This window comes from Pseudophryne corroboree, chromosome 7 (genome assembly GCF_028390025.1).
Source record: "Pseudophryne corroboree isolate aPseCor3 chromosome 7, aPseCor3.hap2, whole genome shotgun sequence".
NCBI lineage: Eukaryota > Metazoa > Chordata > Amphibia > Anura > Myobatrachidae > Pseudophryne > Pseudophryne corroboree.
The window spans coordinates 370,791,434-370,809,208 of NC_086450.1; the positions used below are offsets into that span (position 1 = coordinate 370,791,434).

The 17,775-nt window shown below is 44.6% G+C and overlaps 1 long non-coding RNA gene across 1 annotated transcript; it reads right to left on the minus strand.

Moving 5' to 3' along the window:
- Positions 1-3,694: 3,694 nt before the first annotated feature.
- On the minus strand, positions 3,695-17,303 carry LOC134943722 (uncharacterized). Its single transcript, XR_010181707.1, has 3 exons — positions 17,237-17,303; positions 6,233-6,316; positions 3,695-3,884 (listed from the first exon to the last, which is right to left on the minus strand). It is a non-coding gene; the product is annotated as an uncharacterized LOC134943722 (long non-coding RNA).
- Between the last annotated feature and the right edge of the window lie 472 nt (positions 17,304-17,775).

Sequence of the window (17,775 nt, forward strand, 5' to 3'; positions counted from 1 at the left end):
AGGCACTCCCCCAACTGTCTGTGATTGGCCACAGACTCCAGTGACATCACTACAGGTCAAAATATTCTGGTTTATGGAATATTTTGGTTTTTGTGTATCCAAATAATGGATATCCGACCTGTATTACAAATGACACTTACACAGATTTCTTCAGTCAGTATATCTATTGGGAACCAATAGACTCTTAAAAAATACTGCGTATATGAGTATTCAACCCAGGTTCTGTGGAAGCTCCAAGTTTACAGCAGTGCAGGATAATGCCCTAACACTTTGCTTTCAATTGGCTTATATCTGTGAATCATTTAAAAAGATTTTATGGATAAAAGACCCAATAATTCAGAGATTACCAAACTCTGCCATTACAGTCCGGGGTTGTATATGCCTCCTTTGTGATTTCAGATGACCTATCACACAGGAGAGTGTGGTCAAATTGAACTGAACTTACTAGAAATGTATGTTCTTGATGTTAATAATACTGTAGGAACAAAAATATGTCCACATTACATGATTACATGAACAGTTGAGGGTGGTTTTGCCAATACCGAAACCAAAGCACGAGGGTCCGCACACATCTGTACTTGGTATATGATGCAGTGTGATTGTCCTGGGAAATGACACTCCTTTTACCCCTCCTTCCTTAATAGATGGAATGACCCCTTCCACTCTTCAGATTGGTATGAAAACAAAGAGAAAGGCAATAGTGCAAAACCTACTAAAAGCTCCAAAATGTAATAATAAAAATAACATAATATAACATAATACATAATATACAAAGCATATAAGATACACTGGATAAACTTTCTATGGTGATGTAATGCCTACTAGATGCTCAGATGTGATTGACATATAATAAAAGCTGTGGTGTTATATTCCAGTATATTCAGGTAAAGTGCATGTGTAGGACATAACTACTGTAAGAATCTTTCTAATCTACAAGAACACATGCACTCAGAAGTGAGGAACGTCTTTTTTTGGCTCACTTGGCTGCATTCTTTGACTCTGAGGTTTTACAGCCATTTTTACATTGATACAGGCCGCCTTTAAAGATAAAGTTATAGATATGCACAAGATAGGATAATGCTTTAAAATAATAAGTGCCTGGATATTCCTGTGAACACTACTGGATCAATTGTGGGGAAAAAGCTGTATCACACTAACAGGCATTGCTTAGACAAGGATGTTCCTCATATCTCAAAGTCAAAGCAGGAAATTGACTTGTAAGGGAAGCGACACAGAGGCCAATTATCACGTGAAGGTATCTACAGAATTCAGTTTCTGAGACTGGAGTAAAGAAGCAACCAAATCAAGAGCCCTGCATAGAACTGGTCTGTATGGGAGGGTGGCTATAAAGAAACCTTATTGAAGAAAAACACAAAGACATCAGCGACACAGATGAAATGTGGGATAAGGTTTTGTGGCCAAATTAGACAATAATGGAGCTTTTTTGCCAAAATTTAATACGCTTAAGTATGTTTTGTCACTTTAGTGCAAACCTAACACTGCCCCTTCCTCATCAAAAGCCATCCTATCGGTTAAAGTAGGGGGTGATAATGTCGATATTATCTTAAACCATAAAGCTATACCTTTAAACACACTTTTACCATGGAGCCGCTGCTGCCGCTATACTTAATATACACGCTACGCACTTTGTACGCTATTTGCGTACAGAGTCCCGTACGTTGTACGGACTTAGCGTACACACGCAGCGCTGGGGGTACAAAGTACGCACAGCGCGCGCACACACTCTTTATAAACTTTAAACCTTATTAGTAATGCAATGCAGTGATGTTATACCTTAAACCTTACGCAGCGCTGACGGTATAGAGTACCCGCAGTGCGTACACACCTTATCAATACACTCTTAAACCTTATACAGTGAAATACACTTTAAACCCTAGCAGGGAAAAGAGGACACAACACCGATTTGAAGTTAAACACTGAGTTCTAAAGCCACAGTGGATTATTTGAAAGGGGATAACAATACAAATTATACACTACAAGGCTAACAAGATAAATCTACAACAGAATAATGGCTACAGTCAATGTACATACGTGAGAATATTCGCTTGCGCAACCTGGACCAGTCCTCCGCTCATCAGGTAGATAGCGTTCAGAGTCTTCTGACCGGCCAGGCAGCAACAGGCTTTTTATACACAACTTCCATAAACAATACAATGGTTACTGTAATCCCTTTGTTCATTGGACACAGAGATGCATCTTTACATTACAGGAGAGGTCATAGGTTGATTTGAAAAGGTGGGCGATATCTTTCCCAACTGCTCTTGTGGGTGGTCTCCTCTGGATTCCCGCCGCATACATAATATACAGTAAATACAGTTTATATCTATATTCTACTTCTGCACATAACTATACGCAGGAACATGCGATCTTCCTCTAACCAACACCGGAATGTTACCCTTAAAATACCCTACAGCTGGATACTAGACATCACCTTCTAACCTTAGTCTGTCCCTTCCTATCATGCAAAGGCGAATCCCTTAGTCCTGGAATCATTTAAACTGTTGATACTTGCTGATGTGGTGCAGGGGGCTATGTGTACAATGTGCACTATTTGGGTTAAATATGTAATGTTCTGATAACCCTCTATGCGCTCACAAACTCCGCCGTAAATACCCATACCACGCGCAGTATCGCGGGAGCGATCATACGCAAATTGTGGATATGTGCACGCACGGCGGAACAAGTGCACGCGCAGCAGGCATGTGTGTGTGGTTAGTACGTGCTGTGTGTATTACAATATTTTTCGACTTTGACAGGGGGTAGCAGTATGACGTTGTGGGGATAGTTTTCCTCAGTGGTGACTGGACATCTTGTTAAAACTGAAAAGATGGATGGTGCAAAATACAACGAGATATGCCTCAGTCTAGTAGAAAACAAAAGTTTTATGAAAAGTTCACCTTCAGTAGAACAATGAACCCAAGCACAAGGCCAAATCATCAGTACCATGATCTACAGTGGTCAAGGCAAAGTCCAGATCTCAATCCAATTGAGAATCTGTGACCACTGAATACTCCTGTCCACAAGGGTAATCCAAACCAACCTCAACAATCCGGAATAAATCTGCAAGGAAGAATGGGCAAAATCACTCTGATATACTTAACACCTTGCCAGAGGTGACCATGTCCGAACTCTCCACCGGCAGCTGCTGGAAGGTGAGCTTCCAGCAGCCGCAGGGCTCAGAAGGCAGTGCTGGCCCCTTGGCTCCAGTCTTCTCTTCCCTCCCCGGCCACAGCAATGCGTGATCCTCACAGTATTGCCCAGGCGCAGCTAACGGAAGGCAGTCTGACCTCACAGGGCTCAGGGCAGTCAAAATGGGTCAGAGTATCTCCAAATGCCAGGTATTGCGAACCCTAGTATGCAGTGGTTAGTACCTACCAAAAGTAGTCCAAGGAAGGACAACTGGTCAATTACCAAAAGTGGAGCAAAGGCTAGACATCTGTTCTTATCCCAATGAACAGCTACTGTAGAACAAATTGCTAAAAAAAAGTTAATGCTGGCTATGATAGAATAGAACACAGTGCATCAAAGACCAGTCTCAGTGCCAATGTGAACCCTTGCCACTGCCGAAAGTGATTGTAATGGGCACATGAGCATTAGAAGTAGACCATGGAGCAATGGAAAATGGTGGCCTGTTCTGATGAATCGTTCTTTTTTAAATCATGTAGATGGCTGGGTGCATGTGTGTCATTTACCTGGGAAAGAGATGGCACCAGGGTGCACTATGAGAAGAAGGCAAGCTGGCAGTGCGATCCCCTGGGCAATGTTCTGCTGGAAAACCTTGGGTCTTGACATTCATGTGGATGTTACTTGACACATACCACCTACTTACATATTGTTGCAGACCAAGTACACCCCTTCATGTGCTGGAAAAACAAGTATATTTATTAATACAGTAATTATATATATATATATTTTTTTTTACCTGTATAAAAAAATGTTTTTTTAAATATATTCCCAAAACTGCTGATTTTTTTTTTTTTTAATCACAAAATTGTGTAAGTAATAGCTGTATAACCCTGGTGCAATATAAGTTTATTACCAAATCTGTAAATTTGCAAAAGAAAAATATACTGAATCATGTTTAAATAGCTATTATTTAGCATAATATGATAATAAAAATAAATAGACAAATTTCAGGACATGTTTTGAAACACTAGTAGCCAGTTTAGTGGTTAAGCTGTTATTGCATCAAAGGTAGTTGTACCAAATACTAGTCTGCAGGGGTTGAAACATATGTAAGCAGCTTTTTTTGTCTTTTTTCTTCAGCTTTTAAGAGCCTACTAATTTCCAATAAAAGTACTGTCTGGAACAATATACAGTATGTAAGTGTCATTTGGAATACAGACCAATCTGTTGACTTTTTATGGGGTTGATAATGATTTAAAATGTAAAATGCTAATTTGCAAGTATTTAAAGCAAAGGAATTAAAGGGGTGATGCAGAACTGATCGTAGATGTGCTAATATTACCACATCTATGATCAGATTCTCTGACATGCGGTGGACGCCCAGTACAGGGCTAGTCCGCCCCGTGTGTCAAGCCCTAACCTTCCCGCACAGGTGTAAAAGCATTGCACGGCAGTAATGCTTTCGCATCCGCCGAGTAGCTCCCTGCCTGAGCAGCCGAGATTGTGCTGGCAAGCCATGTTTTGGGTCGCAGCGGCTGCGACACACAGCCACCGCGGCCCACCCCAGCAACGGTCCAGACACGCCTGCATTTTCCGGACTGCGCCCCCCGCCCAACGGCGTTCTAGTGCTGTTGACATGTCCCCTCCTGCCCTGCAACCGCCTCTGCCTGTCAATCCGGCAGAGGCGATCGCAGCAGTGAGATGCTTTTGCATCTCACTGAGAGGCAGATGTATTAACCTGGAGAAGGTATAAGGAAGTGATAAACCAGTTATATGTGCAAGGTGATAAAGGCAACAGCCAATCAGATCCTAACTGTTAATTTACATATTGGAGCTGATTGGCTGGTGCCTTTATCACCTTGCACATATCACGTCCTTATGCCTTCTCCAGGTTAATACATCTGCCCCATAGTGCACACGTGCAGTGCACACGCCCAGGCTGCGATCGCAGTGATAGGGTCTGAATTAGGCCCTAAGTCAGTTTGATATTTGTTTTAAATATTATTTAATGTTTCTGCAGGTTTGACATTTTTCTTTTCTGTACCTACTAATTCTGTTATACAAATTTTCAAATGATCAGTCATATCATATTATTAGATATATAATATATACTGTATAAGTAACTGTGGATTAATGTGACTGTCACTAAAAATGCTGACTTTTTAAATCTGTACAGCATCATAGAATTATAGAATTAGTACAGTAGTATAATAATTACAACAAATATTGAATTGATTTATTAGTTGTTGGTTTTTTTGTTTGTTTTTTCAAAAATACTCTGCACTCTACTAAATATATCCTGTGGTTTAGTCCTTTTAATTGTCTACTAAGATCGATAAATATTTAGTGTGATCCTTAGCAGCTGCTGTGTAATTAACGTGAGGAGTGATCTCTTAACTCCGTTTACTTGTATGTTATTTAACAACCACTTATGCTTGATACTTTGTAAACACTGTTTTGTATGTTCTTTTCTTTTCGCCTCACATATTAGATTTAATGATTTTTGTAGTACAGTATGTATGTAAAACTCTTTAAATAGCAGCTGCTGCACATGATATCAAACTATAAATATATATATATATATATATATATTCACCATCCCTACACACACAGTTAGCAGCCTTACACATTATGCCCACAGTGTTCCTTACACTTAATGTCCCCAGCATAGTGTCAGATGTACAGTATCTAGCCCTGTACTACTGGGGGCAGTGACAGTATGGAATGGCAGAAATTGTGACATTCATCAAACTCCAAAAATGCTTTATTTTCAGTGTTTGAAAGTGAAACAGTCCCCTAATCTATTCACAAGCTACCATTTACAGGCAGCCAAGGCAATAAGATGACTGCGGGTGTTAGGAGCTGCTGCAGCGCAACCTCTGGTGCCGGGCAGCCCCAGTAATAAGGTAATGGCAGGGAAAGCCACGGCTGCAGTGCGACCTCTGGTGCCGAGCAGTCCCAGCAATAGGTGAAGGCGGGGGGCAAACTGCAGTGCTCCCTTCTGCAGCCGGGCATCCAGAGGGGAAAATTATCACTTCACGAAAAACTGACTTCACAAAAAGGAATGGATTGGCTGGTACTTTACCTCTCTCTCCACTTTATCACTCTCCAAGGATTAGTACATCTCGTATGCAAATTAGCTGGTGAGGAGACAGATTCAACAGGCATTCTATTGGTGTAAAATAAATTGTTCTTCGGTAAAAGGATAGGAAAAGTGAAACAAATTCTTTTAATTTCCTAGAGAAATACAGTAATGTCGTTTTATGAAGAGTGACTGGTCAAAAAACAAAACACATCATTAAATATAACATAGAGGTAAGTAATAATGATGCATAAGAAAAAAAGTACAGTAAACTGTGCTGACTACGTGGAAATATTACACTTAATCACATAGAATTAAGTGCTTCCGTATGTCTGCCCACTGGATGCTGCAATTTTAGACTGTGACACAAAGTGGTAAACAGAATAGGCACACATCAGCAGAGGCTGGAGGAATATGAAGGAAGGGGTAGAGACAGGAAAAGCTGTAGACTACTATTTGCATAGCACGGTAATTACGATGAAAAATGTATGAGTCAAGTTTGTGTACTACTGTGCATTGCTAAAGAGAAGTTTTGGCAAGAGGGTAGAGAAAGCCTCAGCCGTGTAATATTGGTTTCTACAGCATTACCGGTCCAAGCAGTGTGCACCTACTGACCCACAGTCTTGTTACACTGACCGTAAGAATGTGAATAACACACTAAACAGGAAGTGGAAGCACCAGTAAATTATTACATTTTTCTACTAAGAAACATGGAACTAAAATACAAACAAATGTTTTATTGCTTTACAGTTAACTCTATCTATCTTTGCAGAGTAACAGAGTAAGGAGGTATTACTATTCATTTCACAAGGTAAAAAAATAGGATTTTAATACATACCGGTAAATCCTTTTCTCCTAGTCCGTAGAGGATGCTGGGGTCCACTTCAGTACCATGGGGTATAGACGGTTCCGCAGGAGCCATGGACACTTTAAGACTTTTCAAGGGTGTGAACTGGCTCCTCCCTCTATGCCCCTCCTACAGACCTCAGTATAGGAACTGTGCCCAGGGAGACGGACATTTCGAGGAGAGGATTTACTTTTAAACTAAAGGTGAGATTCATACCAGCTCACACCTCAACCATGCCGCACAATATGGCATTCAACTCAACACATGCCAACGGGCATGAACAATTGCAGCAACATGCTGAAAAAAATCGTAACACAACACTTGTGTAACTATAACAAAGTAACTACTGCAGGTAAAGTACGCACTGGGTCGAGTGCCCATCATCCTCTACGGAGTAGGAGAAAAGGATTTACCGGTAGGTATTAAAATCCTATTTTCTCATACGTCCTAGAGGATGCTGGGGTCCACTTCAGTACCATGGGGTTATACCAAAGCTCCAGTATGGGCGGGAGAGTGCGGATGACCCTGCAGCACCGATTGACCAAACTTGAGGTCCTCATCGGCCAAGGTGTTAAACTTGTAAAACTTTGCAAACGTGTTTGCCCCTGACCAAGTAGCTGCTCGGCAAAGTTGTAATGCTGAGACCCCCCCGGGCAGCCGCCCAGGATGAGCCCACCTTTCTAGTAGACTGGGCATTTACCGACTTCGGTATCGGCAATCCTGCCGTGGAATGAGCGTGCTGAATCGTTCCTCTGATCCAGCGCGCAATAGTCTGCTTAGAAGCAGGATACCCAATCTTGTTGAGAACATACAGGACAAACAGAGCCTCTGTTTTCCTTATCCGAGCTGTTCTTGCGACATACATTTTCAAAGCTCTGACCACATCAAGAGACTTTGACTCAGTGAAAGTGTCAGTAGCCACTGGCACCACAATAGGTTGGTTCATATGGAAAGATGAAACCACCTTTGGAAGAAATTGTTGGCGACTTCTCAACTCTGCCCTATTTTCATGGAAGATCAGGTAAGGGCTCTTGTGAGACAAGGCCCCCAACTCAGACACCCGCCTAGCGGATGCCAAGGCCAAAAGCATCTCCACTTTCCAAGTGAGAAACTTCAATTCTATCTCCTGCAGAGGTTCAAACCAATCTGATTGAAGGAACTGCAACACCACATTAAGGTCCCATGAGGCTACTGGAGGCACAAATGGAGGCTGGATGTGCAGAACCCCTTTCACGAACGTCTGAACTTCTGGAAGGGAGGCCAATTGTTTTTGAAAGAAAACTGACAAGGCCAAAATCAGAACCTTGATTGAACCCAATCTTAGGCCCGCATCAACACCAGCCTGCAGAAAATGGAGAAAACGTCCTAACTGAAACTCCTCCGTAGGAGCCTTCTTGGATTCACACCAAGACACATATTTTCTCCAAATACGGTGGTAATGTTTAGAAGTTACTCCTTTCCTGGCCTGAATAAGAGTGGGGATGACTTCTTTGGGAATACCCTTTCGGGCTAGGATCTGGCGCTCAACAGCCATGCCATCAAACGTAGCCGCGGTAAGTCTTGATACACACACGGCCCCTGCTGCAGCAGGTTTTTGCGAGGACGAAGAGGCCGAGGATATTCTATAAGCAACTCCTGAAGATCTTGATACCAAGCCCTCCTTGGCCAGTTTGGGGCAATGAGGATTGCTGGAACCCTTGTTCTTCTTATTATTTTGAGAACTTTTGCTATCATTGGAAGTGGAGGGAAGACATATACCGACCAAAACACCCACTGGGTCACCAGTGCATCCACTGCTATTGCTTGAGGGTCTCGTGACCTGGAACAATATCTCTGAAGCTTCTTGTTGAGACGAGATGCCATCATGTCTACTTGAGGAACCCCCCAAAGACTTGTCACCTCTGTGAAGACTTCTTGGTGGAGGCCCCATTCTCCTGGATGGAGATTATGTCTGCTGAGGAAGTCTGCTTCCCAGTTGTCCACTCCCGGAATGAAAATTGCTGACAGAGCTCTTGCATGTCTTTCTGCCCAGAGGAGGATCTTTGTCACCTCTGCCATTGCCGCTCTGCATTTTGTTCCACCTTGATGGTCTATGTACGTGACTGCTGTTACATTGTCATACTGGATCTGCACGGGTTGATCTTGAAGAAGATGTACCGCTTGTAGAAGGCCGTTGTAAATGGCTCTCAATTCCAGAACGTTTATGTGAAGGCAGGTTTCCTGACTTGACCATTTTCCTTGGAAGCTTTCCCCCTATGTGACTGCTCCCCAGCCTCGGAGACTTGCATCCGTGGTTACTAGGACCCAGTCCTGAATCCCGAACCTGCGTCCCTCTAGTTGGTGAGAACTGTGTAGCCACCACAGGAGCGAAATCCTGGCTTTGGAGGACAGGATTATCTTCTGGTGCATGTGTAGGTGGGATCCGGACCACTTGTCCAACAGGTCCCACTGGAATACTCTGGCATGGAATCGGCCAAACTGTATGGCCTTGTAGTCTGCCACCATTTTCCCCAACAACCGAATGCATTGATGTATTGACACTCTTGTTGGTTTCAAAATCTGTTTGACCATTCTCTGGATTTCCAGAGCCTTTTCTACTGGAAGAAATACTCTCTGTACTTCTGTGTCCAGTATCATCCCCAGAAAGGACAATCTTGTCGTCGGTTCCAATTGTGACTTCGGAAAATTCATAATCCAACCGTGTTGTTGGAGTACTGACAGGGAGAGTGCAATATTCTGCACCAACCGTTCCCTGGATCTCGCTTTTATCAGGAGATCGTCCAGGTAAGGAATTATATTGACTCCTTGTTGTCGAAGGAGGACCATCATCTCTGCCATCACCTTGGTGAATACTCTCGGTGCCGTGGAGAGCCCGAACGGCAACATCTGGAACTGGTAATGGCAATCCTGTACTGCGAATCTCAGATAAGCTTGGTGAGGAGGATAAATGGGAACATGCAAGTAAGCATCTTTTATGTCTACTGACACCATGTAGTACCCTTCCTCCAGACTGGAAATCACTGCCCTCAGAGATTCCATCTTGAACTTGAACCTTTTGAGGTAGAGATTCAGATTTTTCAGGATTAAAAATGGTCTGACCAAGCCGTCCGGCTTCGGAACTACGAAGAGGCTTGAATAAAAGCCTTCTCCTTGCTGTGACAAGGGTACCAGGACAATGACTTGATCTTGACATAATTTTTGAATTGCAGCTGTTAGTACTTCTCTGCCTGGAGGAGAAGCTGGCAAGGTTGATTTGAAAAATCGGGATGGGGGGACGTCTTGAAACTCCAGTTTGTATCCATGGGACACTATTTGTAAGACCCATGGGTCCAGGCCAGATTGAAGCCAGATCTGACTGAAAAGTTTCAGACGTGCTCCCACCTGAGCGGACTCCTGCAAGGGAGCCCCAGCGTCATGCTGTCGATTTGACAGAAGCAGGGGTTGATTTCTGCTCCTGCGATCCTGGAGACGCTGCAGATTTTTTTCCTTTTCCCCTTCCTCTACCTGCAAAGAAGGGGGAACCTTTGGCCTATTTGTATTTGTTGGGCCGAAAGGACTGCATCTGAGAGTGATGTGTCTTTTTCGCCGGTGCAGAAGCATAAGGCAAGATTGTCGACTTACCTGCGGTAGCCACAGAGACTAATGCATTGCAGCCCATCTCCAAACAAGGCCTCACCTTTATACGGGAAAGCCTCCATATTTCTTTTGCAATCTGCATCAGCATTCCACAACGCCCTCCGAGCTGATATTGCCATGGTAGTGGCTTTTGAACCCAAAAGTCCAATATCTTTCATGCCTTCTAGCATGTATGCAGCAGCGTCTTTGATATGATCTAACGTTAGGAGTATCTCGTCTCTATCTATAGTGTCAATTTCCGATGACAGGTTATCTGACCATTTTTCGATAGCCCTACTCACCCATGCGCAAGCAATGGTGGGCCTGAGCAATGTAACATTGGCCACATAAATAGATTTTAACGTAGTCTCCAACTTGCGGTCTGCCGGCTCCTTCAGTGAAGCCGCCCCAGGTGCCGGGAGAATCACCTTTTTAGTTAACCTTGACAGGGCACTGTCTGATACGGGGGGTGACTCCCACCTTTTCCTGTCCTCTGCCGGGAAAGGATAAGCAACCTGAATCCTTTTGGGAACCTGAAATTTATTTTCAGGATTTACCCAAACTCCCTCAAATAAGGTATTTAGCTCATGAGAAGGAGGGAAAGTTACATTCATTTTCCTTTATTTATAAAAATAAGCCTTCTCCTGAGGTACAGGAGGAGCTTCCGTAACTTCCAAAACTTCCTTTATAGCAACAATCATGTATTGAATGCTTTTTGCCAATTTAGGATCTATCCCCCTGGCATCACTATTGTCGACACAGGAATCAGAGTCCGTGTCGGTATCAGTATGTACTATTTGTGCAAATGGTCTCTTATGTGACCCAGAGGGGTTGCCTATGGATGAAAAAGCAGGACTATGAAAAATCACATCTTCCACTGATTTTCTCCAGCTTTCTGCATGAGACTCAGACTTATCCAATCTCTTACTGATATGATTCACACTATCACGTAATTCTTTCACCCATTCAGGCTTGTGGTGTGCCGGCAGCACCACCACATTACAACTCTGTGTCCCTAAAATGGTTCCCTCAGGGGAAGAGCTCCCTGCCTCAGACATGTCACACATGTGCACAACCACACCACAGATACTCCGGGACTTATAGGGGATAGACCCCCAGTAAAATCTGTCAGAAGGACACAGATAGGATTTGCCAGTTCACAACCTAGCGCCAGTAACACAATGTCTGTGAACACATATGCCCACTGACATGCAGCACTTTTATAATGTTAATCACACAATTATATAGCACCAGTTTCATTGTGGCCCCCCCTGTTTTGCACCCTGATACTTGTTCAGCAGTGGAGGAGGACCAGCGATCTTCTCTGCAGCCTGGAAGGAGAGAAAATGGCGCTGAGCAGTGTGCTGGCTGACTGAGGAGGAAGCCCCTCAATGGCGCATTTCAACTTAGCATTTATGAAGTAATTTTTTATACTGGCAGGGGGTAGGACTGTGCCTCAGCAACTTATGCCCCTTATGCCATTTTCAATGGGTTTCATGCTGCCCAGGGCGCCCCCCCCTCCCCCGCGCCCTGCAGTGCCTGTGTATGTGTGGGCAACATGGCGTGCTGCGCTCCCGCCAGCCGCGTGGTACCTTTAGCCGTCACTTTGATTGAAGATCCTTTCTTCTAACACTCACCTGTCTTCTGACTTCTGGCTCTTCAAGGGGGGTGACGGCGTGCTGTGGGAGTGAGCACATAGCAGCAGCTAGCATTCAGTTCCCTTCAGGAGCTAATGGTGTCCTGTCAGCCAGAAGCAGAGCCATGAAACTATTCAGGAAGTTGGTTCCTACTTCTGCCCCCGAAGTCCCATGAAGCAGGGAGACTGTTGCCAGCAGTTCTCCCTGAAAATAAAAAACCTAACATAAGTCTTTTCAGAGAAACTCAGTAAAGCTCCCCTGGAGTGCATCCAGTCTGCCTGGGCACATTTTCTAAACTGAGGCCTGGAAAAGGGGCATAGAGGGAGGAGCCAGTTCACACCCTTGAAAAGTCTTAAAGTGCCCATGGCTCCTGCGGAACCGTCTATACCCCATGGTACTGAAGTGGACCCCAGCATTCTCTAGGACGTATGAGTAATATGAAATTTTAATTGAAGTTGGCAGCATGGATGGTGTAATGATTAGCATTATTGCCTCACAGCACCAAAGTCTTGAGTTCTATGCCCATCGTAGGGGCAAACAAACAGTCATAGGTGTGTGTGTGGGGGGGCGGGGGGGAGGGGGTCAATGTGTCTATCTAGATCAGAGGTTCTCAAACTCGGTCCTCGTGGGCCCACAGAGTGCATGTTTTGCAGGTAACCCAGCAGGTGCACATTTGTATTAATTACTCACTGACACATTTTAAAAGGTCCACAGGTGGAGCTAATTATTTCACTTGCGATTCTGTGAGGAGACCTGCAAAACATGCACTGTGTGGGCCCACGAGGACCAAGTTTGAGAACCTCTGATCTAGATAGATAGATAGATAGATAGACAGACAGACAGACGGACAGATACTGTAGATAGAGATATATAAATTAGGGATGTGAGCCGGCCCCTGTCATAGATTTTGGTTTTGGATCTGTATTTGATTTTGCCAAATTTGTCATTGTGGGTTCTGGATCTGTATTTTTTTATAAAAATCTTAAAAACAAATAAAATCATAGAATTTTGACCTGTTTTTTTTCCCCAACAGTATTATTAACCTCAATAAAGATAATTTTCAGTTCTTTCCAGTCAATTTTAACAAACCTCACAGCTCACAATAGTGTTCATCAGCATAGGCCAGAGGCTGGCTGGCTGAACTAAGCAACAGAGCAGCAGCACAAACCCACGGCAGTTATTTTTGTTTAAAAAGGTTTTGCAAATTAGTAATGCATTAGCAATAACCAATCAAATCAACTTGCAAGTACTTTCAATAGAAAACATGACAACACAGAAATGTATTAAGAATCGTATGTAGAATATCATTGCTCTAAAGTAGTAGTAGTTACCAAACAGTAAAGAAAAACCCTAAACCATGGGTAAAATAGCAAAATCAAACACGGATGCCCCCTGCACAAATGCACATGCCCCCAGCACATGTCCATATACAGTGCCCTATCGGTACCTCCCTCCTGGGGGCCCAGGGTCACCGATGACTAGCACACTGTGCCCACGTAAAGCCCCAATCAATCAGCCTTTTTATTGGGCAGTTCATCAAAATCTCCCTAACAGTGCATATCAGATACATTGCAGGTCACAGTGCATTGAGATACATTGCTGGTTGGACACAGTGCTAGTGGTGTCGGCAGTCTGTGTGTGTGTGTGGGGGGGGGGGGGGAGGTGCGGCGGTGTCCTCTGTGTGGGGGTGCCAGCTGTGTCCTCTGTGCGGGTGTGCCAATGATGTCGGTAGTATGGGGGTGCCAGTGGTGCCCTCTGTGCATGGGTGCCAGCGGTATCGGCAATGTGGGGGTTCCATTGGTGTCCTCTGTGCGAGGTTGCCGTGTGAGTCCTCTGTGCGGGGGTGCCAATGCTGTCAGCAGTGTGGGGGTGTCGGAAGTGCAGGGGTACTGATTGGCTGAAAGTTGTGACAGATGGCTCTCTCAGCCAATCAGCAGTCAGACCATTGAAATCAATGGGATTGACACCCAAGGCAAAACCTCAAGATCCGACAGCGAGATCCAGAGGTTTTGCCTCGATTTGGGATTTGATGCATGCAGGGAGATCCGAGCAGTGGCTCAGATTGCCCCAGCTTCCCTATGTTCAGGTGGGTGAACCGGATCCGCTGATCTCTAATATAAATACACACACACACACACACATAGAAGAGGGCGCCGACAGCTCTGCCGGGCCCCAGTAATGGGGCGGGGTGGCCAATGCAGGAAGGTGTGGCCATACCCCCCTCCTCAGAAAAACTGCTAAATTAAAAGTCATGTGCAGCCGCTAGTGGCCATGAGCGCTGACTAGGGCGGGCTGCCAGTGAAGGATCCTGTGGCCCGAGACTGCAGGCGGTGGGGCTGCTGTGATCACGGGAGAGAGGAACTCTTTGTGCCATTGCATATAGACACTGACAAGCACACACACTTAAAATTACTGAGACTGTGGGGAGAAGATGCTGCAGGAGTAGGAGGTCATTGATGGTGAACTAAGCACAGCTTCACTTCATATCATTAGTCCTCGCCTCCACTGCATAATGCTGCGATTTGCAGATTTGTGTGGAGGGGGAGGAGCCAATATATGATTTAATGAGAATTGTGTCATATTGGCATACCACCATGAGGGGACAGATCTTGAATTACAGGGCTGCACAAATTTTTGGTCCATCATGTGGGTTTACTGTGATAATCTACTTCTGTAAACCAATATATAATTTGTTATATCGGCCAGGGTTGTTTTCCCTGACTGTGTAGCTGTATTATAAACCAGTCGTAGGGAGGGGTGGGACAATAAATGTCAGTATTGTGCTACTGTTGATATTTATTCAAACATAATATTGTAAAAATTGTGTAAATTACTTTTGTCCTAATCAGTGGCGTAAGTTCGTCCCAGTCGCCCGGAGGCATGATAAATGTTGGTGCCCCCCTACATATACACACACATACCATATGTAACTATCTGGCACTCAGGGTGAACAGTAGTAGTGTGCTCAGGTACCTTTCCCAATAGTAATATAGATACACATAAAAAGTGGACGCACTCCAAGTCAGTCATTACAATAAAAACAGATACCAGCATACTTTTATAGTACACCTACGGTGCTCCCTCACCCGCCAGCAGGTCTCGATGGAGATGCTTTGGCGCAGCGGTGTGCCGATATATATAAAAAACACACAAACACCTCATTCACTTAAAAGCACACACACGCCTCTTTCACTTAAACATACACACACGCCGCTTTCACTTAAACACACAAACGCCTTTCACTCAAACACACACATGCCTCCTTCACTTAAAAACACACACACGCCGCTTTCACTTAAACACACACATGCCTCTCGCTTACACACACGCCTCACACACACGCCTCTCACACACACACACATTCAGAAATGGACACCCCTCCATTAATTAATTTTTTAACACTATTTCTCTATTTTAATTGCATTTCATTTTTGTATCACTTTCTCTATAGCTTCGGCTTCCTAAATACTAATTTATTAACACTATAGTTTTTTCACTGGTATGCTATGCTGGGCTTTCTGGCTTATGCTGGTGTTTTGGGGTGCCACACCCTGCACCTAGATATAGCGCTAGGGACCCCAAATATACAGAGACGCTTTGGGGCTTATTCACACATTTGCGCAAATATGTGTAACGAAGATCTCTGAATTCTATTATTATGTGGAATTTATATCTGGTTACGGTTATCAGTGCTGTAACTAGGCATTTTTGCGCTGTGTGCAAGAAACGGCATTGGCGCCCCACCCCACCTTATGTAAAACATGGACAGTGCGCGCCGTAGGCGCGCGCAAAAAAACCACATTAGGGGCGTGGCTTCATGGGGAAAGGGAGTGGCCACAAAATAATATCAATTCATACTACGGTGCACAGTAGTCTCCATTATTCAAATTACACCGCACAGTAACTTCAAGCAGCACACTCCACCGGGTGCCCCTCACTCCAGAGGCCGACCGACTCCTCCTTGTTCCCTGCAGCCTTCACAGATGATTGGGCAGCTGAGCCGTCGCTCAGCTGCCCTGCCTGTAGCTCAGCTCCCTCGTGGCATCACTGGCGTGCGGCGCTGCACCCAGGGCCGGATTAAGTCTATGGTGGGCCCGGGGCACTTAAGAAATGGGGGCCCTCACCCTCATGTCAGCACCAGATCACTGGCTCTGCCCGCTGTGTCTTCTCTCCCTGTGCAGGTCCTCATATAAGTATTTGTTTAACATTGTGTGTGTGTGTGTGTGTGTGTGTGTGTGTGTGTGTGTGTGTGTGTGTGTGTGTGTGTGTGTGTGTGTGTGTGTGTGTGTGTGTGTAAATTAATTCTAAATAAGTCTATCTACAAATATAAGCCTAGTGGGGATAGGTCTCTGACAGTAAAATCACAAATGCTGTGGTGTTCTGTGGTAAAATGGCATCTGGTACTGGAGAATCGTCACACAGTCAGGCTTGAAACAAACAATGCAGCAACAGAATTATCATTCTTCTAGTCACCTTATCATTCTTCTAGTCACCGGTACCGCCCAGGGGCAAAAGCATGATTTGTTAGGGGAGGCTACTGCTTATATATATTTATTTATAGCTACTGTATATATACATTATACACTTTTTTTTCTACTAGGAATAGAAAAGGGGCGCAGCTACAGTACATAGTTGATACCACAAATTAATAGGTCAATATCCCTCACTACAGTTCACCAAACAAATCATTGCCATAATTTCCCAGATGCATTACATTTACTTGGGCTAAGCAGCTACAAAATTATCACTACTACTGTATGACAGCTTTGTATAATTCAGTAGAGCTTACTATGAGCATAATCATAGCTACTGCTCTACAGATTCATATGCATTACCAGCTACTGTATCACTGTTATAAACAGTCATCAGCCATTAGCAACCTTGAGACAGACAGGTCTCAAACCTCACCCTTGCTTGGCTGAATCTTGTCTCTGTCGGTCTGCCCAGTGCCCACCTTCTCAAAGGCCCACGAATCGCGGCAAAATGCAGCGGGGGCGGGGCCTAATGCCGTGAGTAGGCGGGGCTACAATTCCAGCCTGCAATCAGAAAACAAACTAACATTTGGTCCATTGGAGGGTAGGGAGATTCTAAACCACTCCCCCATCCCTGTAGGCTACGGAGGGCAGAGGAGCAAAAAGCAATGTGGGTGAGTAGAGACAGGTGCCGGACGATGCTACTTCTCCACACATTCAGCCACCAGAAGCAGTTCTCCCAGCAACTGCTGCTGCTGGACGTGAAGCAAGAAGAGGGGTAGAATCATCGCTGTACAGCAGGTCTGGCAGGGGGGCCTGCCTTGCTTGTGGCGCGGCCGCAAAATTGTCTTGAAGTGCAGTGGGGAGCCGCTGCCGGGAGCACAGCACCGCAGATCGGATCAAAGATCCGATCTGTGGTAGGTGGAGGGGCTGCAGGGGGGTCCGGGGTACATACCCCCAGGCCTCCCCCTTAAT